A 26,608-nucleotide genomic window follows, 5' to 3' on the forward strand; every position below is an offset into this window, starting at 1 on the left:
CACACTATTCATAGCATACTTATTTTAACACACACACTCACTCTCTCTCTCGTCTGTTCTATCTCGACATCAACACTCTTTCCCATTCTTTCTCGCTCTCTTTCTCTCTCTGTCACTCTCGCTCGCGCACACACACGTTCCCATGTACTCACGTCACACCATTCAAATCAAACTTAAACTCTCCTTGCATTTTAACACACACAAACGGTCTCTCGCCTGTCCCTGTCTCTGTCACACATACACATACACACTCTTGCGCGCGCAATTCTTCTCTCTCGTGTTCTATCTAAAATAGCAGTCAACAACAGCCCCTCACTCACTCTCACGTGCGCGCGCGCGCGCGCACACACACACACACACACACACGCACTCACGTTCTCATCTACACTCGTCACACCATTCAAAATGCATGTTCAAGTCCTATTAACATCATATCAACAACTCAATTAGATATACAATGTATATCAAAAACATCAAATTTTCAGCTTATGGGCACAACACTACCATGAAAAGCAAAGCATGGCAAATCAATCTCAGACATATTTCAAACACATCTTTCAACACCAAACATTAATCAAACAACGGCCCATGAATACATACATATATGCTTCAGTACATATTAGAAAAGGGTGGCCAGGAGGACAGACAATTACTTTGATGGAACATAGAAACACAGGTGGATGCTACGATAGAGAGCATACAGAACAGGGACATGAAACGGAACACATTTACAAAGAAGGTAATAAGCGGTGTCGGAAATAAGTTGAGGGGGTGGAGCCGACACTCTTGGGGACTGAGATGGTATAACCCACAGTGGATGCACTTGAATGGGTGTCTGTGGGCATGATACACGGGGTGGGATGGGAGGTGGTGGGACGGGGAAAACTGGGTGATGGCAGAGGGAAGGAGGGGTTGGGGAATGCATTGCTGGGGGAGGGTTGAAAGTCATTAGTGGGCTTCTGCTGCCCTTCATGTAGTCTGTCCAGCTTAACTTTAATGGATGAGATGAGAGACATGATTCCCCCCACACCAGACATTTGGTATGTGTCCTCTGCTACCTGGGCACTTTCTATCATATCGGACAAAGTGTCATGGCGTCTGGTGGCAATAAATTGAACGATATGAGGAAGGCAATTTCTGAAAATGAGGTCTTTTATGAATTGGTCATCGTTACATTTCAAAAGGAATGCCTCATGCCGAATTGATTGAAGAAATAATCGAAAGTCCTCATGCTGTTTTTGTTTCCTGTCGATAAGGGCATTTGTACGATTTATAATTTGGATAGATGTGGGGCCATACCATTTGAGAAAAGATTGTTTGAGTTTGGGCCATGTCATATTGTCTTTACAGGGAAGTCCTTCATACCAAATCAGCGCAGATTCCGATAAATATAGGGGGAAAACGTTAATGATTTCTTCATCAGCGAAATTTTGAATATTAACAAATTTCTGGAATCTGCTTAGCCAGGAAGATGCAGAGCGGGGATCATGTCCATCAAACAGTGGCATTGGGAGGGTTGTGCAGCAGACACGGGGTGGGGGATGGCCAGCAGGACGTTCTACGGGCGGGGAGGAACATTGAAGGGGAGAGCAACAACGGTTATCACAGTGGGGATTGTGAATTCGACATGGGTGATTACCGGGACTAGAGGTGGTAGGCTGAGGGGAGGCTGATGGAGAGACTGAGCTAGTGGAGGTAGTTGTACGTTTAGACTTTCGGAGGACCCTCCAGGGAAAGCAGGATGGACTGGAGGACCCGTCGTCAGATTTAGTAGATTTAAACGAAAAGAGAGGCATTGTACTTTAAAGAATGAACTAAATGGTATAAACACTCACCCTGTAGGATACAATCGTGGAAAACACAGAACAATTACAAATTCACAGAACAAAGCACAGTCCACTAAAAGTCACAATGTCAATAACACATGGTAGATGAGGTGACCTCTTCGTCTTGGAATCAGTCTTTGAGTTTCTTTACACAGACACAGGATATGGAAGAAGGGGGACGTCGTGCACGGTGGAGCGTCAACGGACCAGTTCTTGTTTTTACACCGGTGTTCCATGAAACACTATCACTTTTTTGTAGTTGTAAACGATGGATCTCCGAAGCGTCCAAAATGCAAATTGTTACAAGCTGGGTGGCTGGCTGTTCTCGTAGACTTAGCCTGATGGTGGTGCCTGTTTGACTTCAGTTGTGATGTGGACCCAGGATGGATGAATCTCGACAGATATTTGCTGAAAAACTTCTTGCAGAGAGGTTCAGGGATCTTGTCTCCACCAATATATCCCGGGCTGGTTACAGCGTTTGGGGGGATATTGTCTCTTCAAACACAAAAGTCCATCAGTGGGTCCACAACACTTTATTCGTCAGCTAAGTAAGTAATTACATGATAGTGCAGCAACGGCCAGGCAGTATCACAGAGGCGATCGTCAGCCCACCTCCTAGCCGCTGTCCGAGGGTCAAGTCCCGTTACACTTAAGAATTCATTGTCTATATACTAGACTGACTGTCAGGCTGCCCTGTATCGTATTACGATACATGTATGGTCAACCTGCAGTATCCAGCATGCACCTCATCCACAATGTTAAACTTCCGTGGCCAGCCGGCCATACTCTAAGGTTCATTAGGGTTAATTACATGCAGGCAGCTGACCTGTACATGGCTGTGCTGATGGTCATGATAATAAGCTGCTGATATTGCATGTATATTGTTAGCACTGTGATTTAGATTTAGATAACACAACTTTAACTTAACTCAGAGAATATACAAACATGTCTATATTTCCCGATAAAACCCATACCCCATCAAAGTGCCTACGACATAGACTCAGACTAAAGACATAATATATTGCACACCTTAGTTCATCTACACACAAATACATGACACATGAAACTTTGTTAGTATGTACTTGTTTCTTTGGTCGTGGTAAGTGTAATTCCATGTTTGTTTGTATGTAATGTATTTGTATTATAATTTGAAAACATTGTAATTATGTTGATGTGCGTATGTGAAAGTTACAACCGTATATACAGCCTCGAATAATGAACAACAATGTACCAAAAACCTATAAGCCATCAATAATTTGACATGAAATTAGATATAATACCCAAGATATCATTTAGTTCGGTTATATGTACTATATCTATATTCAAGTATGAAAGTTAGACGGCTGAAAGATTAGCGCAGTTTTGTGTCTCGTCCGGGTGTTATATTTAAGAGTAGTACAGTGATGAGGTGAAGAAAAATAATAATGATGAAGTTATCGCCATGGTAAATGTTAATGTTTTGTAGTGTTTTTGTGTGTTACTGACAAGGCTGCGCTAAGAAAGGCGAATGAATGCTAATGATTTGTTTTAAGCACAATGTGAATGCCGAGCGTGGTTGGGTGGATGCAAGAGTGACGTGAGTGAGTGTACTTTCATTAAGAGGGTGTGTTTTGTTAAAACACAAGTGATGACTGATATACTACATAGGTCACATAAACACTAAAAACAAAACAGGTTCAACATTTGGCATTTTCCTCGCTAGCGGTACCCAATAGTTGTAAAACCAGCATTAACAGATAAATCTTTATATATATATTTATTTGAAAGACTGTATATCTTGGCTGTTTATGTATGTAAGTCAACGTCCTTCGTGTTTTATATATTATTAATGAAAAAAAAGTGGTCCACGGCAAAACATTGTACATTACATTAAATCTGATTATAAATCCATGTCCATTTCTAATAATGTCTGCTTTACCATTAGATTATGTTTATGTATGATTCATTTTGAAGTGGTATATCGGCAAACCATGGTGCCTCATTCACAATCCTCAATAAGGACGTGAGGACACACGTCCTTTGTCACGATAGGATCGTATATCACATGCAGTATACAGTATATCAAGTGCAATATACTGTATACCACATACACTATACTGTGTGCCACGCGCAGTGTGCGCCGGGCGAATTCCCGGCTGGGTCGTAACACCGATAGTCTCCCCCTCTCCCCTTAGCTAACACCGCATGGGGGATGTAACGAGGTCACAGGTCAGGCATGTACTGGTCAGCTGTTTGGCCGCTGGCCTGATAATGGGTGCATGATTTAAACATACTCTTGAAATTCTGAGACTGTGGCTTTCTGCTATGGTCTTATTAGGTCAAGAGTAGGATGATCCAGATGACCACTGCACGAGAGGCATGTGGGTTGTGGACGAGGTTCCACATGGTCTTGCCATAATACCATTTTAGGAAGACAGATTATCAGATCTGAGATATAGTCGAATTAATGAGCGTTGGTTAGTTAGTTTGGGAACTGGGAGCTGAGCACTAAGCTCCTAGTTAAACACAGCTCACAATAAAACGTTGTGGACCCGCAGACGGACTTGTGTTGTCACTTTGAGGAATATCCGCCAACACACAACAACAACCAACACCTACAACAACATAGTAGTAGACAGTCTGAAACGTCTACGGACTGGTCCTGCTACGGCGGATATATTGGTGGAGACAAGATCTTCGGTACCTCCAAGCACCAAGCACAAAAAAGAAGAAGTTATAACAAGACAAAGTCATATCCGCCGTAGCAGGACCAGTCCGTAGACGTTTCAGACTGTCTACTACTATGTTGTTGTAGGTGTTGGTTGTTGTTGTGTGTTGGCGGATATTCCTCAAAGTGACAACACAAGTCCGTCTGCGGGTCCACAACGTTTTATTGTGAGCTGTGTTTAACTAGGAGCTTAGTGCTCAGCTCCCAGTTCCCAAACTAACTAACCAACGCTCATTAATTCGACTATATCTCAGATCTGATAATCTGTCTTCCTAAAATGGTATTATGGCAAGACCATGTGGAACCTCGTCCACAACCCACATGCCTCTCGTGCAGTGGTCATCTGGGATCATCCTACTCTTGACCTAATAAGACCATAGCAGAAAGCCACAGTCTCAGAATTTCAAGAGTATGTTTAAATCATGCACCCATTATCAGGCCAGCGGCCAAACAGCTGACCAGTACATGCCTGACCTGTGACCTCGTTACATCCCCCATGCGGTGTTAGCTAAGGGGAGAGGGGGGAGACTATCGGTGTTACGACCCAGCCGGGAATTCGCCCGGCGCACACTGCGCGTGGCACACAGTATAGTGTATGTGGTATACAGTATATTGCACTTGATATACTGTATACTGCATGTGATATACGATCCTATCGTGACAAAGGACGTGTCCTCACGTCCTTATTGAGGATTGTGAATGAGGTACCATGGTTTGCCGATATACCACTTCAAAATGAATCATACATAAACATAATCTAATGGTAAAGCAGACATTATTAGAGTGAGTGAGTGAGTTAAGATTTAACGTCACATCGGCAATATTTCAGCCATATCGTGACGAGAACATTTGATATTGAAAAAGAATATATATATATATAAAGATATTATAAAAACCTGCCGCCAAAGGACAGTAAAGCAACTAGAGTATCACAGATATATATGTAAAACTAGTAATTGAATCTAAAACATAGTAATTATAGGGGACAACACAATATAAAAATGGGCTATAGATCGCCAACAACTGAAGGTAGATCACCATACTAGGGGCCATGGGGACTTACATTACTTTTGCTACCTGCATGGACCCTAGCTGGATTTACACCATCCCTTTAGCTGTTGGCGTTTATACCGAGAATTAGCCATACATTAAAATGACAAAAATACTACGATTAAAATACCTGGTATACTTAAATTTACTTGAAATGTTTTGGGACTTACGTACCCTCTCAGGAGGACAATAATTTTACAATACTTCAACCCCCTTTGAGGGTACAGCCACTAACAATCTAAGTTATTGATCAAGTCTACCAATAATTAAAATACAAATATGTACACAGCATATTATTCAAAATTCATTCATTAAGTCAATTTCTTTTAAAAAACCAAGAATTAAATGAGAATTAACAGTAGTAAAAAGATCCTTAACTGTTTTCACATTGAAGTATTTATCCCTTATGATAGAGAATTCAACACAGTCAAGCAGGACATGCTTGACCGTGGTTCTCTCATCACAAGGGATGCAAAACGGAGGATCCTCACCTTTCAATAGGTACGCATGCGTGTATCTAGTGTGGCCAATACGACATCGTCGCATGATGACCTCTTCAAATCTGGACTGACAACCCAAGTAGGTATAACCAATATAGGGTTTTATTTCATGTAATTTATTGATACCTACCTGGGTGTCCCACTTCTTTTGCATCAGATCACGGATGTAAGTTCTAATAGCAGCTTTGTAATCAGAGTATGGGATCAGAAGTGGCGTCACAGATTTGTTGAGTGCTGCCTTAGCAGCAAGATCAGCCATTGTGTTCCCAGAAATGCCAACGTGGCTGGGTAACCAACAAAAGACGATGTCGCATTGGCCAGTAGCAAGCTCATTATGCAATTCAATAATTTGTAATAAAAGCGGATGTTTACAAGAATGACTTTTAATAGCCTGAAGACACGAAAGAGAATCGGAAAATATGATATATTGTTTATATTTACGGTGTTTATTAATATATTTAAGAGCTGTTAATATGGCGTTAGCTTCTGCTGTGAAAATAGAGCTGTTATCTGGTAGTCGAGAAGATATTGTTCGGGATCCAATGACAGTGGCACAAGCAACCGCGCCACCATCCTTGGACCCATCTGTAAATAAGGATTTATATGTATTATATTTACTTTTTAATTGATTAAATTCTTGTTTATATTGTAATTCGTTAGTTTCTGATTTCTTAAACTTTGTCAGCGTTAGGTCAACTTGTGGTCTCACCAATTGCCAAGGAGGAGAAGAAAGAAGACGGGAAGGAGATATATTCTCCAACTCAATGCCAGCAGCAGAAATGAATTGTTGGATTCTTATCCCAAGAGGTGGAACAAGTGAAGGTTTTTTATTATACAAATCCTCATAAAAAGGATTAAAAATGCAAGTGTGAGCAGGATTGGAGTCATTAGAATATAACTTTGTGATATATTGTAGGGACAATTTGATACGGCGAAGTTTTAAAGATGGCTCATCGGCCTCAACGTAGAGACTGTCAATGGGAGAGGTTCTGAAAGACCCAAGACAAAGTCTTAGACCTTGGTGATGTATAGAATCAAGTAGTTTGAGGTTGCTTTTACAGGCCCCACCATATACGATAGAGCGTAATCAAGTTTCGATCGGACCAGTGATCTATACAAATGAAGGAGGGTAGTTTGGTCCCCTCCCCACCTTGAACTGGAAACGACTTTCAGCAAGTCGAGTGCCTTCAGGCATTTGGCTTTTAGATATTTGATATGGGGCAGAAAAGTTAAATGCGAGTCAAAGATGAGACCAAGGAATTTAGCTTCCTTGACAACTTTGATGGGTGTGCCATTTAATGATAATTCAGGATCTTTATGGGGTTTGTATTTCCTACAAAAATGTATACAATTGGTTTTGGATTTCGAAAATTTAAACCCGTTTTCCAGACACCATTTATGAATTTTGTTGAGACAAAGTTGTAATTGTCTCTCAATAGTTCTCATATTTTTACCACGGCAAGAAATATTAAAATCATCCACGAAAAGGGATCCGTCGATTGAATCACTTAAAACCTTTGAAAGACTATTTATTTTAATACTAAATAGCGTGACAGACAAGATACTGCCCTGTGGGACACCTTGATCCTGATTGTAATGATCAGACAGGGTTGAACCCACTCGGACTTGAAATTGCCTGTTAGTTAAAAACTTCGATATAAAAAGAGGCAAACGACCTCGCAAACCAAAATCATGTAAATCCTTTAAAATTCCATGCTTCCAAGTAGTATCATATGCTTTCTCAAGATCAAAGAATATAGATACTGCATGTTGTTTGGTGATAATAGCATTTTTTACAAAGGATTCTAAACGTACTAAATGATCAATAGTACTTCTATTCTTCCGAAAACCACACTGAATGTTTGTAATGAGGTTATTGGTTTCGAGATACCAAATTAATCTGTTATTTACCATTCGTTCCATGGTTTTACAGACGCAGCTGGTTAAAGAAATTGGTCTGTAATTTGATGGATCTGTATGATCCCGGCCAGGTTTTGGTATTGGCACTACAATTGCATTACGCCAGGAAGAAGGAAAAAGACCAGACGTCCATATTTTGTCAAATATATCTAAAAGTGTCTCCAGACATGGTTCAGGCAAGTGTTTCAGAAGCTGATAATGAATAGTGTCATCACCCGCTGCAGTATCATGAGCTTGGTCAAGAGCAGCGTGGAGCTCATGTAATGAAAACACTTCATTGTAGTCTTCACCGTTATTGGAATCAAAATTAACTTTAGTCTTTTCCTGTTGTTTCTGATATCTCTGAAATTCAGGGACATAATTTGCCGATGAAGAATGTTTGGCAAGAGTTTCGCCAATTTTATTTGCAATTTCAGATTTGTTAGTTACTACTTTGTCACCATCTTTAAGATGGTGAACAGCAGATTTTGAGCCTTTGCCTTTTATTCGCTGTACCATGTTCCACACCTTAGACATTGGCGTGCGTGAATTAATTTTTGAGACATAGTTTCTCCAAGATTGGCGCTTGTTTTGCTTATACGTACGTCGTGCCTTGGCACTAGAAATTTTAACATTGTTAAAGTTGTGAACAGTGGGATGTCTGCGAAAATATTTTTCTGCTTTCTTCCTACGTTTTCTTGCTTGTTTGCATTCGTCAGTAAACCATGGTTTACGAATATGAGGAGTTGCAGAGGACTTAGGAATTGTTTGATCAGCAATATTTTTCAGTTGTGTTGAAAACAGCTGGATGGGATCTGGTACATTATTGAAGTGGTCAGGTGTTAATTGTTCAACACATAATTGTTCATATACAGGCCAATTTGCCTTCGTGAAATTCCATCGTGATGAAGGTGGATTATCATCTGGTTTTATAGCTGTCAGGACAGTAGGGAAGTGATCGCTTCCACAAAGGTCATCATGTACAGACCATTGAAATTCATTGTAAATGTTCGACTCTGTGAGGGCTAGATCAAGTGTAGAATACGTTCCAGTGGCTGGATGCAAATAAGTGTTGGAATCATCATTAAAAACACATAAATTATTATCAGAAAGAAACTCTTCAATAACTTTCCCTTTATTGTTTGTATTTGTACTACCCCATAAAGGGTTGTGCCCGTTCAAGTCGCCCATGATGATGCAGGGCTTTGGGAGCTGATCATACAAACTTTGAAGTTCAGATTGTCGAAGAACTGATGACGGTGGTACATATAAAGAGCACAACGTAAGAGCAATGTGCAAAGTAAGTCGGATAGCAACAGCTTGAAGATTAGTATTCAGCTGAACGGCGCTATGAATCATGTCCTGTCTGACCAGGATACTAGATCCTCCAGTCGCTTTGTCCCCCTGAGGAGAAAATGAATGGTAACAACTGTATTGTCGTAAGTTAAAAACATCAGTTTGTTTAAGATATGTCTCCTGGAGACACAGTGTTGACGGTTTAAAGTCCTGTATCAACAAAAGAATTTCATTATAATTCTTTCTAAGTCCTCTGCAATTCCATTGTATTAGCGTATCAGTCATTTAGTATGTGTTATTGGAGAAATCTCCCCGACCCTTTTCTTAGGAGAATGGCTCCGTGAACGGGTAGTCAGATGAGGTGACACTTCCATGTCATCTAAAAGGTCGAATCTGTTTAAAAGGGACACAGGGTCTCTTTGTCCTTTAGGAAGACGGTCACCTTTGTTTTGCTTTTTTGAGTAATTGACATCTGCATTCTTCTTTTTGACAACTGGTGTAGGTGCTGTTTGAGTTTCAGCGGATCGTGATATTTTTGGTGAGGAAGAAGAAACAGAAGGAAGATCACAAATGTTCATTGGCGTCTGTGCATTCAGCCAGGTCAAGTCTGTTTGACAGTCAATAGATTTAGTGGAAGGTCGCGTCACCGCAGCATAAGTTGACTTACCTCTCAAAAGAGTGTTGCAGGATGTTGTACCTGAAGCTGCCAACTTCCTTGCTTCTGAAAAGCTTATATTCTTTTCAGTTTTGATGCGTTGGACAGTCATTTCGAATTGCCACACCGGACACTCTTTAGATGAAGACATGTGAGAGCAGGAACAATTTACACACTTCAGTTCAGAGGAACAACTGCTGCTATCATGATCTTTACCAGCACAACGATAACAAGAAGCGTGATTTTTACAAGTGTTCTGCCCATGGCCAAATTTCTGACAGTTAAAACATCTCAGAGGATTTGGAACATACATGTCAATTTTCATGGAGAAACATCCTACTTTAATTGATTGAGGTAAACAGGGTACATCAAACGTAAGCAAGTACGTATTCGAGGGTGAATACATACCATCCTTCTTAAAACTGAAACGTTTAGCCTCGACCACTCCTTGCATACGTAACTGACTAACAATGTCATCAGTTGACAGATCAGTAAGACTCCTATCTCGGTCTCGGATGATTCCTTTGCTAAAATTTAGTGTCTTGTGAGCATAGCATTTTACAGGGATATTTGCAAATGATTTTGCTTCTAGTAGATTAGCCGCTTGCTCCCTCTTTAGACATTCTATGAGAATTGAACCCGATCTAGTTTTGGTAACATTTTTGACAGTCCCGGCAATTCCTTGAATTGCTTTTTCTAGTAGAAAGGGAGAACAGGAAGTTAACTTTTTCTCACTTGATTCGGCAACAATGAATCGAGGCCATGTGTTACGCTCGGAATAACATAGTCTGGTAATGGTATCATCCTCATCGTCAGTATCATCAATGTGATAACGTTTTTGCTTTTTTGGGGTTTTGGTTTGCCATGGTAATATATTTGTGTTTCACCCTCCTGGATCCCCACCCACCACGGAGTGTCAACAAGGACGATGCCTAATGCCTGTGGGCCTCCAACAGGCGGCACCAAGGATACCAAGAGGGTATACTCAAGCAGTAGCATTACAGATAATGTACCACAAGATTGGCCCATGAGCCATCGCCTTCTGGGCATAAACTCTAGGCAATTTATAAAATCAACTAATTTTGAAATTACGTTCAGCTTGTTAAACAAACTGGGCCAAGACCTAAATTGAAACGACAATTTCGGAATTCAACAATTATATTCAGATACAAAATAATACACAGGGCTTGGCATGACCAGCCGATTGGTTGAACCGGGCCCATTCAACCACCCGTCTAGGTGAAGTCAGGGCCGAAGTGGTGTGTTGGGCAAAGGAACACTGTTCCTGGAACCAGTGCCCTCAACCACCAGAATCCCTTCCTCCACCGACACAGGGGCGCAACCCACGGCAAACGGGTTGGTGGACCATATATCCCCCCGGGTCCACAACGGGGGTGAAGGGCGCTTAGCGTGACCCAGCACCCACCACGAGGAGGTGGCCCTTCATGGGTGCCAGACATTATTAGAAATGGACATGGATTTATAATCAGATTTAATGTAATGTACAATGTTTTGCCGTGGACCACTTTTTTTTCATTAATAATATATAAAACACGAAGGACGTTGACTTACATACATAAACAGCCAAGATATACAGTCTTTCAAATAAATATATATATAAAGATTTATCTGTTAATGCTGGTTTTACAACTATTGGGTACCGCTAGCGAGGAAAATGCCAAATGTTGAACCTGTTTTGTTTTTAGTGTTTATGTGACCTATGTAGTATATCAGTCATCACTTGTGTTTTAACAAAACACACCCTCTTAATGAAAGTACACTCACTCACGTCACTCTTGCATCCACCCAACCACGCTCGGCATTCACATTGTGCTTAAAACAAATCATTAGCATTCATTCGCCTTTCTTAGCGCAGCCTTGTCAGTAACACACAAAACACTACAAAACATTAACATTTACCATGGCGATAACTTCATCATTATTATTTTTCTTCACCTCATCACTGTACTACTCTTAAATATAACACCCGGACGAGACACAAAACTGCGCTAATCTTTCAGCCGTCTAACTTTCATACTTGAATATAGATATAGTACATATAACCGAACTAAATGATATCTTGGGTATTATATCTAATTTCATGTCAAATTATTGATGGCTTATAGGTTTTTGGTACATTGTTGTTCATTATTCGAGGCTGTATATACGGTTGTAACTTTCACATACGCACATCAACATAATTACAATGTTTTCAAATTATAATACAAATACATTACATACAAACAAACATGGAATTACACTTACCACGACCAAAGAAACAAGTACATACTAACAAAGTTTCATGTGTCATGTATTTGTGTGTAGATGAACTAAGGTGTGCAATATATTATGTCTTTAGTCTGAGTCTTTTCTTTGGTTAATTTACTTATTGCCTACTTTCGTACTCAAGTTATATTTTGATGGGCGCAACGCTGACCATTAGAAAAAGGAATTTGTTTGTAGCTTGATTAAAAATATGTGTATCTCTCTTGCTCACAAACGTCTTTCTCCATTCATTCTTTCTCTCTTCTTTGCTCTCTCCCTTCTCCATCCTCTCACACGGAGTAACCGCCATTATATATACAACGTACATTGCGAATAACATATCATATTATACTTGGGCAAATCAATATCAATATCACAACTATAATTCACAGAGGAGGATATCGTACATACGGCCAGTCATAATAATCGTTCAAATCACCTTGCACTCGTTCCCATTCATTTACTAACATTCAAACTCAAAAGAGATAACATGAATGTAATACACGATCGTGCGATAAGTCTCTCCAAAAGAAATCTAAACTTCATTTGCATAAAAATCATCAAGGAATAACAGCTCAGGTATGGAAACATATCTTTAAGGTGATACAATCAACTCTAATTAATATTAATGTACCGAGGCGGTGAACGGAGGTGATGCATTGTGTATATGTGAGATGTTAAAAGAAGGTGGTTAACTGTGTACAATAATTGTGAAGTATGTCCATATGCACAATAGCAAAAGAAAATGCAATATGGATGTGACGCAGGGCTGGCGTGTATTGGATGTGGGTGGAGGTGGGGTCGGTTGGCGTTCCGCAGGCGCTCTTGAAGAGCAGGAGTTAAATTCTGATGCTATCGGGCTGTATGGGTAGCCCCATGGGTCATAAAGAACATCCATGCTTAATGCAAACAAAAATGGTAACAGAAAAGATTTCTTACCAACAGTGTTCCAAAGAATTAAATAACAAACACACTGTTTGAAAACAAATGTCACTATTGTCCTGAGAAGTGTTCCGGTAGGTTATTCTGCTACCCACAGTAAGGCAGTGTAGCAGAGAGTTCTAAAAGTTCAGGTAATGACGTAGTCGTCGAACCCTGTAACAGAGTTGTTGCTGATCCGTTCCGAAGTTATTTGTGAAAACTGTACACAGGGGCTTGGTGCAGGCCGAAGTAGCTTTCGGATTTTCCGTTCCCCTTCCAGTTTGTTTGGTATACGTTCGGGTTTCCAGGTCCAACAAACGGCAATGGGGGTGGTCATGTGATGATCACTAGGGTAATCACAATGGCTTCGATGACGGATGATAATGATGAAAATACAATGACGAGCACAGATCACACAGAATACCTTGAGAATGCCTTGTTGCGTGTTGTTGTGGCTGTTGTTCTTTGTTGACACTGTTGTTGCTGTTGTTGTGGGCCCCAGACGAAGACTTTGTCTTGTTATAACTTCTTCTTTTTTGTGCTTGGTGCTTGGAGGTACCGAAGATCTTGTCTCCACCAATATATCCGCCGTAGCAGGACCAGTCCGTAGACGTTTCAGGCTGTCTACTACTATGTTGTTGTAGGTGTTGGTTGTTGTTGTGTGTTGGCGGATATTCCTCAAAGTGACAACACAAGTCCGTCTGCGGGTCCACAACGTTTTATTGTGAGCTGTGTTTAACTAGGAGCTTAGTGCTCAGCTCCCAGTTCCCAAACTAACTAACCAACGCTCATTAATTCGACTATATCTCAGATCTGATAATCTGTCTTCCTAAAATGGTATTATGGCAAGACCATGTGGAACCTCGTCCACAACCCACATGCCTCTCGTGCAGTGGTCATCTGGATCATCCTACTCTTGACCTAATAAGACCATAGCAGAAAGCCACAGTCTCAGAATTTCAAGAGTATGTTTAAATCATGCACCCATTATCAGGCCAGCGGCCAAACAGCTGACCAGTACATGCCTGACCTGTGACCTCGTTACATCCCCCATGCGGTGTTAGCTAAGGGGAGAGGGGGAGACTATCGGTGTTACGACCCAGCCGGGAATTCGCCCGGCGCACACTGCGCGTGGCACACAGTATAGTGTATGTGGTATACAGTATATTGCACTTGATATACTGTATACTGCATGTGATACTTCTTCTCCTAAAGTTTGTAGACCGCCCGTCTAAGTTAACCCTTGTCAAATTTGTCAAGGGTGGTTTTACGTCCCGGTTTTGCTTTTGAGACGGTCCCTGTCTTGTCTGATTTGTTTACAATAATGTGTAATTGGCGCCTAGCGCGTGAGTGTGTAAAATAGACGCCCAGTGACAGCAGAACGTTGCATATATGAGACAAATGTCGGTGGGCTACTGAGATGATATGCTTTGCGTTGTGTTTTTAGAATTGGTCTCTTGGCGTGGTCAGTACATCTTGTCTGCGGGTTCTGTATGAGTAATTCCTGACAGGTCTTCCCAACTTCAACTCCCAGTCACAACAAAAGAGTACCATTCTTGTTTATTGGAAAAATAAATGAATGAGAAAGTTAGATCAAGGCCAATCTTCAGAACAAACAATCCTACGTATTTCTCACCTCCCCAACCTACCTAAATCCTACTCAACATACAATAAACTGCTGATTATGTCCACCTGTTATGCCCACTCCTGAAAATAACAAGATAAAACCTACTTATTCTTATGCTATTCCTCCTCTTCCCCATCACTAAATCAACACGACATTCCCTAGAAACAATAAACAATAAGTGGAAACTTAATCTGGTCTTGATACAAGACTCTCAGTCGCAGAGAACTTACCCGATGTAGGTATCCGACGACTGACGATTCCGTATCGTATCGTATTTTAGGATTTTACGTTGGCTTCTGGCGGATGCCAATTTCGCCGACGGGGTAGGTGGGAGCTAAAGTAATAATTAATATGTTTATAATAGGGGATAAACCACAATACCCAAGAAAATGTAAATGGTGGGGCATTAACCTAGGTCGAATTTGTAATAAAAACGTTTATAAATATAGAAAAGAAATACAAATAATAAAAATAACTAGGATTGCCTCCTGGGCAATACTGACGGTTTCAGACTTACCCATACACTCCCCGTGTCTACCTTTTTTAACTGTTTCTTTGGACACCATTATTATGCCCTGAGCTTAATCCGGGCAAACAGCTATTAGCATCATCCAGCACCCACCGCGATGAGCTTGCTCTTCACGGGTGCCCTCAAACAATGCAAAGGGATTGCGCAATATATACAGATGAGACAAGATAAGATAGTATTTTATTTAAATGTCACATTATAAACATTGCTAAAAAATGTCACACGTGATATTTACAAGAACAAGAAGTTTATGAGTACTCTGGGCACATGGCCTATTGTACAGAAACAGAATACAACTGGGTCACGTGTGGAACCTGGTATTAAATACAGTTTTTAGATATACACGTTTCATTTGTCAGCCCTGAAAAGGGCTAGAGAGCGTATGTTGTCAAACTCATGGTGTGTTTTAAATCTTCCATCAAGTCAGAATCACTCTGTTCTGAGCTGGTGTCTGTGATGTCCAATTGAGCGATGTTGAATCTGAGCTCTATAATTTTCTCAGCCTTTTCAAAGGCATACTCGGTGAAGGCATTCTGAATGCCTTCCACTGTTGCCATTCGGAGCCTTAGGTTATATCTAAAGGAGTGATGGTTTGCTCGACGTGCCTGCTCGTAGCGAGTCTCCAAACCCTCCAGCTTGTTATTGAGAAGGACCACTTGTTCGCAGGCACTTTTAAACTTCATCTCAGTTTCGTACAGACGAGTGTTGAGGTCAAAGAGAGCAGTTTCCATTCGATGCTTGTAAGATCTGTTAGAATGATGGCCAGAAGAAAGTGTTCGCGGCCTTATATTACAGCACTTGACACCAAGTTGCCAAGCATAATACCCATCTCCCTGACACGGCCATTATCTCAGTTGTATATTCAGTCATGTGATTCAAGGGGCAATGAGAGGCAGACGCTCCTACTGATTACTGTAACCACAGAGGCTGTAAGCCCATCGTATCATGGCAGCCCACCCCAAAATCCCGCACGCACAGGTGGTATCCTCTTTTGCCAGTCGGGCAAGTTGTTTATTTAAAGAGTAAGAGGATTATGAGGCTTGGTTGACTGGTTTCGTTTGTTTAACTAATCACCCACGCCTGGTGGGTTGGTGGGGGATGACGGAGGAGATGACCAAGCCAAGAAAGACACATGTGATGTTTGTTCTGTTATTACATTGCTGTTCTGCATACATCTGCATGTTCTCCATACATCTCCATGTTCTCCATACAGAGAGAAGAGGATCGCGGGCGGTATCAAAGTTAAGCCGGCACAGTACCAGTGTCACACAGAGCAAGAACATACTTTTGATGCTGAACATGGGTGGTATTGGTGTAAAGTATTCATATTAACATTGCAGAGTGGAGTTTATGTGAAAGGAGATATTAATGCTAAATGTTGTCACTTGAAACTAATGAATGCAAGTTGAGTTGAGTTGGGTTTTACGTCACTTCGGCATCATCTTAGCCATATAGTGACAAGATCAACACATATATATTCAGCAAACTATTTTTGCTGAATTTTGCAGAAAACATCATGGCACTAAATTCAAAAAGAAGGCAATTTGTCATTCACAGTAGGTAGTTAGAATTTATGCAGTAATAAATGCAATCGCTATGTTAAACTACTTAGAAGATCTATCTCGGAAAATGCAAACACGAATGTATTTTAAATGAGAACAAACTGAGTTGATATATAGAGAATACTACACGAGGTCTCATTACATACGAATTATACGAAACGAGTGTCCTTCCTATGGTATCTGACCGAGCGAAAGCGAGGTCGAATAACTATAGGAAGATCACGAGTTTCGTATAATTCGTATGTAATGAGACCGAGTGTAATATTTTATTTATTACCACGTCTTACATGCATTTAAATTGACAAAATAGCGTATTTTTGTTATGTTTTTGGTTTCAAACCGAAACCGGTTTCATAAAGAGGTTGCGGAAGAGTTTTGTACTGTAGTACAATATTTGCATGACGTCACACTAATGACGTCACTGCCATGGTAACCGACGTCACGATGCATGTCAGTTGTCATCGCCTCGTACAGCCTCCTACAGTAAACTACTCCGTTGCACCTCGTTTCTTGGTTTCCAGTTGCTTCATTCGGCTAACATCACTGGTGGAAACATTGCGTTTATGTTTTTCGACGGATATAACGTCTCAGTTCGACTCACAATTAAACAGCGACACGGCAACGTTCGCAATGTTTACATTCCCACAATGCCTTTAAGTTGTAGAATGAATGAATTCACGTGTTTGTTATGAATGAAAAAATAGTGACGTCAGAATGTGACCTAATTGAAGTCATCGGTTATCCAATCAAATCGTTAGAATTTCAGGTCAAGTCGTTACGACACAGGTCAACGCGATACGACACTCGTGTGACGTACGAGATTAATATGCAACTACCCATACGTTGACCACGTGGGTAATAAACAGATATATACCACAAGAGAATGTGAATATTATCATTTCAAACAACTGAAAAGTATCAATTTTCTAAACTATTTAGAAGATCTGCCTACAGAAAATCTAGCTGGAATGCAACTTCCAACTGAAGACGCTAATCTGACAAAATATACAGATATATACGACATGAGATATCAATTCAGGGTAAATGTTGTTTGAAATTGACTAACAGCATCAATTTCCTACACTACTTACATCTACCTACAGATAAAACAAACAAGAACGCATAATCCAACAGAAGAAACTAATTTGGCAAAATATACAGATATATACTACAGGAGACATTCGTTAGCGTTAAATGTTATTTGAAATTGACGAACAGCATCAATTTCCTACACTACTTAAAACATCTACTTTCAGGAAAACAAACAGGAATGCATCTGCAAACAGACGACACTAATCATTTAAGATATACAGAATTGTCTGATGGGCATTTAGAGTGAGTGAGTTAGAAGTTAACGTCACCTCGGCAATATTTCAGCCATATAGTGAAGAGACATGGTTTACATAAACGATAAATTTACGTTGCTAAATAATCAGTCATGGAAGAAATCATCTGGAGAAGAGATGGTAGTAGCGGTTGTAGTTGTGGACGTGGACGTGGAGGTGGAAGTGGAAGTGGAGGTTTGAGTCACAGCAGTAGTGAGTGGCTGGGAGATGTCCTCGATTGACATGGCAAGCAGAGCCATGTCATCAGCCTCGTCTGATTTTTTTTTCTCAAGTTGCTCCCTGAGATAGGACTGTGTCCTCTCCAGGTTAATAAGTCTCTGCGAAGGAATGTCGTTTCTGGCCTGCATGCTACCAACTTGATTTTGAATGGTGGCCATTTCTTTCTCAAACTGCTGTTTGAAATTTGCAACATCTGTACAGCACAGCACCTCTGCAGATGGTGGTGCGCTCCATCGTGGTTGTGCTGCGAAAACTTGTACAGCGCAGCACTCATGGACGTGTCCATGTTGTCAAGGAAACCTGATATGTTCGACTTGACATGTTGGAGCATTTGCGGCAGTCTAGGCGTGCTTGGAGGCAGAGACGTTGGGGATGTTTTGAGAACTTTAGGGGGAGTAAAAGAAGGAGCTTGTGAAGATCTTTTAGTTGGTGTGTTTTGAGAGGGCCATGTTGTAACTATTCTTGCAACAGAGAAAAAAATGACAGACTAGTGAAGTAACAGTAGAAAATGATAACACTCGAATCTCACCTGATTAAAATTTTGGCACTGGAATTGATACTACAAACCCAAATACTTTCTATTGCTAATTAATATAAAAAAATACTCCAAGCTAACCAGCTGGAAAATTAATAAAACACTAGCCAATACAATTAACTACTAAGGACAATGAAAATACTACTACTTAGGACTATAGAAAATTCAACTTAATCCAACACTTACAACAATTAAATAAGTTGTGATTCAATTAACTACACCGCAGAAAAGCACTACAAAGCGAACGTAACTAAATACTCCCAGCTAACCAGCTGCAAAAGTACTAATACACTAGCCAATGAATGAACTACTAAGTGAGTGAGTGAGTGAGTTAATATTTAACGTCACATCGGCAATATTTCAGCCATATAGTGACGAGAAATGTTTTATATAAACAATATATTTAAGTTGCTAAATAATCAGTCATCGAAGGACTGTAAAATAACTAGAGTATCACAGATGGATTCTAAAACTAGCATGAACATGTAAAACTATTTTATTTATGAAGACAATACAATATAAAAACGGACTATAGATCGCCAACAACTGAGTGAGTGAGTTCAGATTTAAAGTCACATCGGCAATATTTCAGCCATATCGTGACTAAAACTTTGTAATACAGACATATAATATATAAAACCCTGTCAACGAAGGACAGTAAAAATACTAGATATCACAGATATCAATATAAAACTAGCGAACAAAGCTAAAACATTCCAATCAAAGAAGACAATGCAATGTAAAAATGGGCTATAGATCGCCAAAAACTGAAGGTAGATCACCATACTAGGGACCATGGGGACTTACAGTGCCTTTGCTACCTGCATGGACCCTAGCTGGATTTACACCATCCCTTCAGCCATTGTCGACAGAAGAGAAATCTAGCCATAAATTTAAAACACACTAATTCTACGATTAAAAAGCAGGTACACTTAGATTGACTTTGAAAGTTTTGGGACTTACGTACCCCCTCAGGAGGACAATCATTTTACGCTACGTCAACCCCCTTTGAGGGTACAGCCACTAACAATCTCAGTTACTAATATAAACTACCAACAATAAAATATTTAGCTATTTACAAATCTGTCAAGAAATCTAATTCTTTTAAAAATGCAATAATTAAATGAGAACTGACATTATTAAAAAGATCCTTCAGAGTTTTGGATTTGAAATAGATATCCCTTGTGATGGAATATTCAATGCAGTCAAGCAAGACATGCTTGACTGTGATCCTTTCATCACAAGGGATACAAAACGGAGGATCTTCGCCTTTCAATAAATATTCATGAGTATATCTGGTATGGCCAATGCGACATCGTCGCATAATGACCTCTTCAAATCTGGACTGACAACCCAAGTAAGTGTAACCGATATAGGGTTTTATTGCATGTAATTTATTGATACCTACTTAGGTGTCCCACTTCTTTTGCATCAGATCACGGATATATGATCTTATAGCAGCTTTGTAATCAGAGTATGGGATCAGAAGTGGTGTCACAGATTTGTTGAGTGCTGCCTTAGCAGCAATATCAGCCATTGTGTTCCCAGAAATGCCAACGTGGCTGGGTAACCAACAAAAGACGATGTCGCATTGGCCAGTAGCAAGTTCATTGTACAATTCAATAATTTCTAATAAAAGTGGATGTTTGCAAGAAAGATTTTTAATAGCCTGAAGACACGAAAGAGAATCGGAAAAGATGATATATTGTTTATATTTACGGTGTTTATTAAAATATTTAAGAGCTGTTAGTATTGCGTTGGCTTCTGCTGTGAAAATTGAACTGTCATTGGGTAATCTGGAAGATATTGTTTTGGACCCAATGACGGTGGCACAAGCAACCGCGCCACCATCCTTGGACTCAGCTGTAAATAAGGATTTATATGTATTATATTTACTTTTTAATTGATTATATTCTTGTTTATATAGTAAGTCATTAGTTTCTGATTTTTTAGAATTAGTGAGTGTTAGGTCGACTTGTGGCCTAACCAATTGCCAAGGAGTAGAAGAAAGAAGACGGGAAGGAGCGATATTTTTCAGCTCAATGCCGGCAGCAGCAATAAATGGCTTAGTTCTGTACCCAAGAGGCGGAACAAGAGAAGGTTTTTTGTTACACAAAACCTCATAAAGAGGATTAAAGATGCAGTGAAATGCAGGATTAAACTCATTAGAATATAATTTTGTAATATATTGTAAAGATAATTTTATACGGCGTTGGTTAAGAGAATGTTCATCTGCCTCGACGTAAAGACTGTCAACAGGAGAAGTTCTGAAGGACCCAAGACAAAGTCTCAGACCTTGATGTTGGACTGAATCTAAGAGTTTGAGGTTGCTTTTACAGGCTCCACCATATACGATGCAGCCATAATCAAGCTTCGAGCGGACAAGTGATCTGTAAAGTTGTAGGAGCGTAGCTTGATCCCCTCCCCACCTTGAGTTAGACACGACTTTCAATAAATCGAGTGCCTTCAGGCATTTAGTTTTTAGAGATTTGATATGCGGAAGAAAAGTTAAATGGGAGTCGAAAATGAGACCTAAGAACTTGGCCTCTTTTACAACCTTGATGGGAGTGCCATTTAAAAACAGTTCTGGGTCTTTATGTGGTTTATATTTACGGCAGAACTGTATGCAATTAGCTTTGGATTTAGAAAATTTAAAGCCGTTTTCAAGACACCATTTCGAGGGGTTAGAGCCAGAACCACTTATAACCACACAGGCACATTTCGAGAAACAGCACTCAAATGTTTGGACAGTTATATAAAAAAAAATTAATAAATTCTGTTTTACTGTTTTGTGACTAGGTGACAGAGTATGTTGGTGGATTCATGTTACTATACAACCATAAATATAATCAGCCTAATTAAATAGGTATGACGAAAATAAACTTTAGCATGTTCTGGCGTAAATGTAAAACACTCTGGGCTCTGTAAACATGAGAGCGAGAACCAGTTAAACTACAAACACAGTGTATGGCAGTTAAGAATATGTTGAGAATATGTCTGTCCCCGAGTCAAGAATCCGGTTATCTTTAAACAGGGGATTGTGGCATAGTTTGCGGATACGATTTCCCTGTGTCGCAGTTTCCACTAACTCGGGGAGCATTATCTTTGCCCCAACAATTGTATCAATGCGGAAGCCAACTAAAAGCAATGACACCTGATCTCAAGATCACCCATATCATCACAGCCGCCAACCACTGTTTCCTCTAAGCCCTGTAACCATATCCCGCGGTAAAGCTGCTTTCGGCAGTATCCTACACTCTCAGCTGGTGGCTGGAACCATTAACCAGCACTAACTGCCTTTCTGTTATTGAATGCATTTTACTTATAGCTAGCCTTAAATTCTGCTTGTGAGATTGTATCTTCACATATTGTTCTCACTGAAGACATCAGTAATTGCTTAAACCACCTTCAAGACTTTCTTTTAGATATATTCATGACAACAGCGTCACAATACTTTCAACATAATTCCACAATGCATCATTACCGTGTACTTCTTTATTGAAGAATAAAACCAATTACTATAAGACATTGTAAGTGTTTCAGTATTTTTAACTATTTCAATATTATACTACATGTAAACAGAAATTCATAAACAGTATAGTTTCAAATTAAATAGAATAGAAGAAAAATCACGCACAGTCACAAACATACACATAACACGCAACCACAGAAAAGCCCATTGCATATTAAGTCAAATTAGGGATAATGTAACGATCTGAGTAATAATTTAAGCCGCTTGGTATATAGAGTATCTCACCCGAGTGTATTTTGATATCAAATATATCACCACGAGTTGATAAAGTAACAAATGTCCGAGGCTTGACGATATGTTTACTTTGATCAACGAGTGTTGATATATTTGATATCAGAAGACACGAGGGTGAGATTATATTTATCATCAAAAATCACTCTTCATTAGCTTTCAATGAAAAATGTTCATCTCTGAACACAGTACTGCCATTGAACTCGCAGTGCAGCGATGTCATAGCAATGTGACGTCATCAAGTTCATGACGTCATAGCATTGTCAGGGCATTGTGCAAAATTTACTCTCAAAACGATATGTCCTAGGAGATTTCGTCTGATCTCACACAAGCAATATCTCCTGTGGAACACAGTTTTGGATGATAAAACCTTAATAGAACTATGACACTAGACTATGACATAGATGAAGGCTAAAGACCTTTGATACTAAAAATTTAGTCTGTTATAAGTGAATCAAGATTACATCACACAGATTAGATAGAACACTGAATAATTGCATTAGGTATTTGATGGCACAGATATGTCATGATAGATATGTGACATGTTAGATATAATAATGAGTAGTATTTCTTTTCGTTAATGATTTGATGACTTCTCAAAATTTAAATGTCATTTCTTGAATTGAGAATTAATATTGATATCCACCTCTTAACACTATTTCAAACACTTTAAACTTGTTAAATGTCTTATAGGAAAAGGTTTGCATAACTATGTCGTTTGGTGGAAAAAGGTGATTTGTGTGAAATATTGTGTGCAAGTTATATGCGGGAGTTAAATTTGCAAAAAGAGGAAATATATAGCAGAACACTTTACAGTAAATGAGGAGTCAGGAAATAATACAACATAACCTGTGCTTGGAAACATGACATTCCATTTGAATGAAAGTGACTAAGAAATATATAAAACCAAACTATGACAGTATGATAATTACACTAACCTCACCCATGTCCATAATCATATTATAACATACACCATGTAATAGCACAAAGCAACGACTGTTGTTTTAGTGTCGTAGCTTTAGTCTGTATCAGTGTCCGTATCCTCCTCCAAAGCGTCAGGAAGGGGGAGGCATTCTAGTTTGTCAGCATCTGTCAGGAGTTCTTTGTTATAGTTGTGATACTCTCTGGGTATAATACCCGACCGACAGAGTGACATGAGATCTTTTTTCTTGGCTGAAGAAATTGCTTGTTTTCTCGAGTACTTTCGGGTCAGAGGTCCACAGACACTCTGAGGTCTTCCCCGGCGGCTGCCTGTAGACACTTTCAGTTCTCTGAATGGCTCATTGCTGTGCTCAGTCTTGAAGAAGATGTTTTCTGGGTTGCCTTTAATGTAGCGCATCCAGCACATTGACAACCAGTTCACACGACCACCATCTGTATCAATTTTGGTGTTTTTCAGTCTACCATGGGTATATTTCTTAAAGTCCATCACATCGGTGAACTGTATTGGGACGACAATATAAGGGTCCTTTCTTCTGGCCATTCTTAAAACAGTGTCCCACTGGCTTGGCACATAGATGCTAGTATTCTTTTTGGCAAATTCAATGGTGGAATGAATTGCATCGCACTCCATCTGTGTGTGGCCTGGCTCTAGAAATGTGTGGTCAATTGTACTGATGTGTTCAATAGTGGTCACAGCATGTAATAGGGAGGCTGCGACATACTGGTTTCTGTTCTGTCCTGAACAGGTATCTGAATACAGAACTACATGCTTGACGGTTGGTGGCAAAGCCTTCAGCTGAATTTGCAGACAAGATGCAACTTCACATGATCCCCTCTTGGCATCCACTTCCGACCATACAAAACATGTGCCTCCTTTTGTGACTAAATCGTACACTGTAAAATTGTAACAGTTCAATTTCCTCATGTAGAAAAGTTCACTGACAAGTGAGCATGGGGTATACAATACAGCCTCCAGATCAAATGTTGCCACAAAAATGGATTTGTCCTTCAGAGCAAGGGCTTTGTCCTTTATCTTTTCTTCACGGGCTCTCATTTTTCTCTCTTGGTGTTGGGTGTACTCCTGTTCAAGTTCTTGCTGAACTGACCCACTCTCCTTTCTCTGTAGTACCTCTGGCACAGAGAGCACTGGTCCTTTTTTGGTATATGAAAGGAATAGTTATACTCCTCGGTGAACACCTTCCTGTAAAGTGATGATGACACTGGTTTGGTAGCCTCACTGGTGCACTTGTCTTTGTACAGTTCATACATTTTTTATATTTAATGTCGATCCCAAAACTTCCTGTTCGTATCTCCCCGGGTGTAGTGAGCATCAACTGTTGGGAATGATTCTATGTGCTCTCGAACCATTTTTAGTGTACCGGTGGCAGTCTTGTTATGTGGTTTGTGGTGTCCCCTTTTTTCAGTCCCAGCAAACATCCCCTGGTTCTTATTTTGTAGAGCATGATTGATATAGGATTCACCAACATCCAAAGTTTTTCTGAAAAATGTTTTACAGACATTGTGTCGTTCTCCATCAAGTTGAAAGGAGTACGTTCGGTGAACTTGGCGTTTTTTCTGTACCACATTTTCTTCTTCATCCAGGTATGTGCGAATTTTTTTTCTGTTGTATTTGAACAAATGAAGTCTTTCTGTCTTGTGTATGAGGATAATTTCCAAAAGGTTTCAAAAATATTTTTACGGGTTTCTTCAGAGATGTTTGCAGAACATTTGTACCGACATTTGGAACAGTCGGCTGCTTGTACAGATCTAGCCCTCATAGTCTTCCCTTCCTGATTTACATATTCTTGTCCAGACAGTCGTAAGTGTTTTCGTTTATTTTTAGTCCAGGTTTCAGGAGTTGCTCGACGTTTCCTGAATAATGTCTTCTTTGGAGGTGTGTTGAAAGCTGCTGACTTTCTTGGTGTTGGTGGTTTGGGGATGTTAGAAGTGGGTGCTGGAATATCAGTATCGTTTGTGGGAGTACATTGTGATGTAACATCGTTCTCATAATTGAATGTAACAGGAATTGTACTGGAGTTGTAAGAATTGGCGAATGAAGTGCCCTGGGATGTTGCTGACGTCAGTGCAGTACTGTCGTGGCAAATGTGTGTTGATGACGTAGATGGCATTGCTGGAGTCATACAGGCATCATAGTGGTCGGGAAGTCCTGTAATCGATGTATATGCCAAGACAATTCGGTTTTTCTTCTCAATTCCTTGGGCTGTTGGCGTAATGTCTTTGAGAGGGATTGATGCTTTGCTGCAAAATATTCGAACACATTGGCCAGACCAGTTTGCCAGTGACAGAGGGAGGAAATCTGCAACTCTGTTGGAGAAGTAGCCAGCCTCACGCAGCTTTTCTACTTCTAGCAAATAATGCTGCCATTTTTCTAGATTACTGTCCTCCTTGATAGGAAAAAAGTCAATGTATTCATTCATCCTTTCTTCTAAATGATCACAAAGTTGTTTTCTCAATTGAGTGGCCTTCATACTTCCTGATAGATGGAGCGCTGACGCAGTAAAGAAGCAGTCTCCATCGCGAGGCACCTGTTGTATAATGTATCCGTTAGACTGAGCAAGTTGTAACAATCTTCTTTCATGAATCTCACGCATTTGATCAGAATAGTTTTGTACCTGTCGACTTTTGTTTGATGCAGCTGATAAAGATGCGGTCTTGGAAGTATCCAGGCTCGCTTTGTCATGTGGTTTCTTTGTCTTTAAGTTTAACAAGTTTTGCTTTTTGATCACAGGTTCATTTGAAGATTCTGAACTGGAGTAAAACTCTTGAGTCTGATGAATCGAGTGCGGTTTTATCTGGATCATATTCATCACCTGACGATGATGCTGGATCGTTGTCAGGGACCAGTCTTTTCCTACTCTTTAATGTTGACAATAGTTCATTATCTGAACTGTCAAAGTCACTGTCACTATCCCTAAGAGATGATGTTCCTCCGCGTCCATAACACT

General features: G+C 40.0%; 1 long non-coding RNA gene across 1 annotated transcript; it reads left to right on the forward strand.

The window, feature by feature from the left end:
- The first annotated feature begins 3,864 nt into the window (after positions 1-3,864).
- Positions 3,865-12,501, forward strand: LOC124255923. Its single transcript, XR_006892792.1, has 3 exons — positions 3,865-3,882; positions 5,363-5,369; positions 12,269-12,501. It is a non-coding gene; the product is annotated as an uncharacterized LOC124255923 (long non-coding RNA).
- Positions 12,502-26,608: the final 14,107 nt, after the last annotated feature.

Source organism: Haliotis rubra, unplaced genomic scaffold (genome assembly GCF_003918875.1).
Source record: "Haliotis rubra isolate DU_JTF1 unplaced genomic scaffold, ASM391887v1 Scf612, whole genome shotgun sequence".
Lineage (NCBI taxonomy): Eukaryota > Metazoa > Mollusca > Gastropoda > Lepetellida > Haliotidae > Haliotis > Haliotis rubra.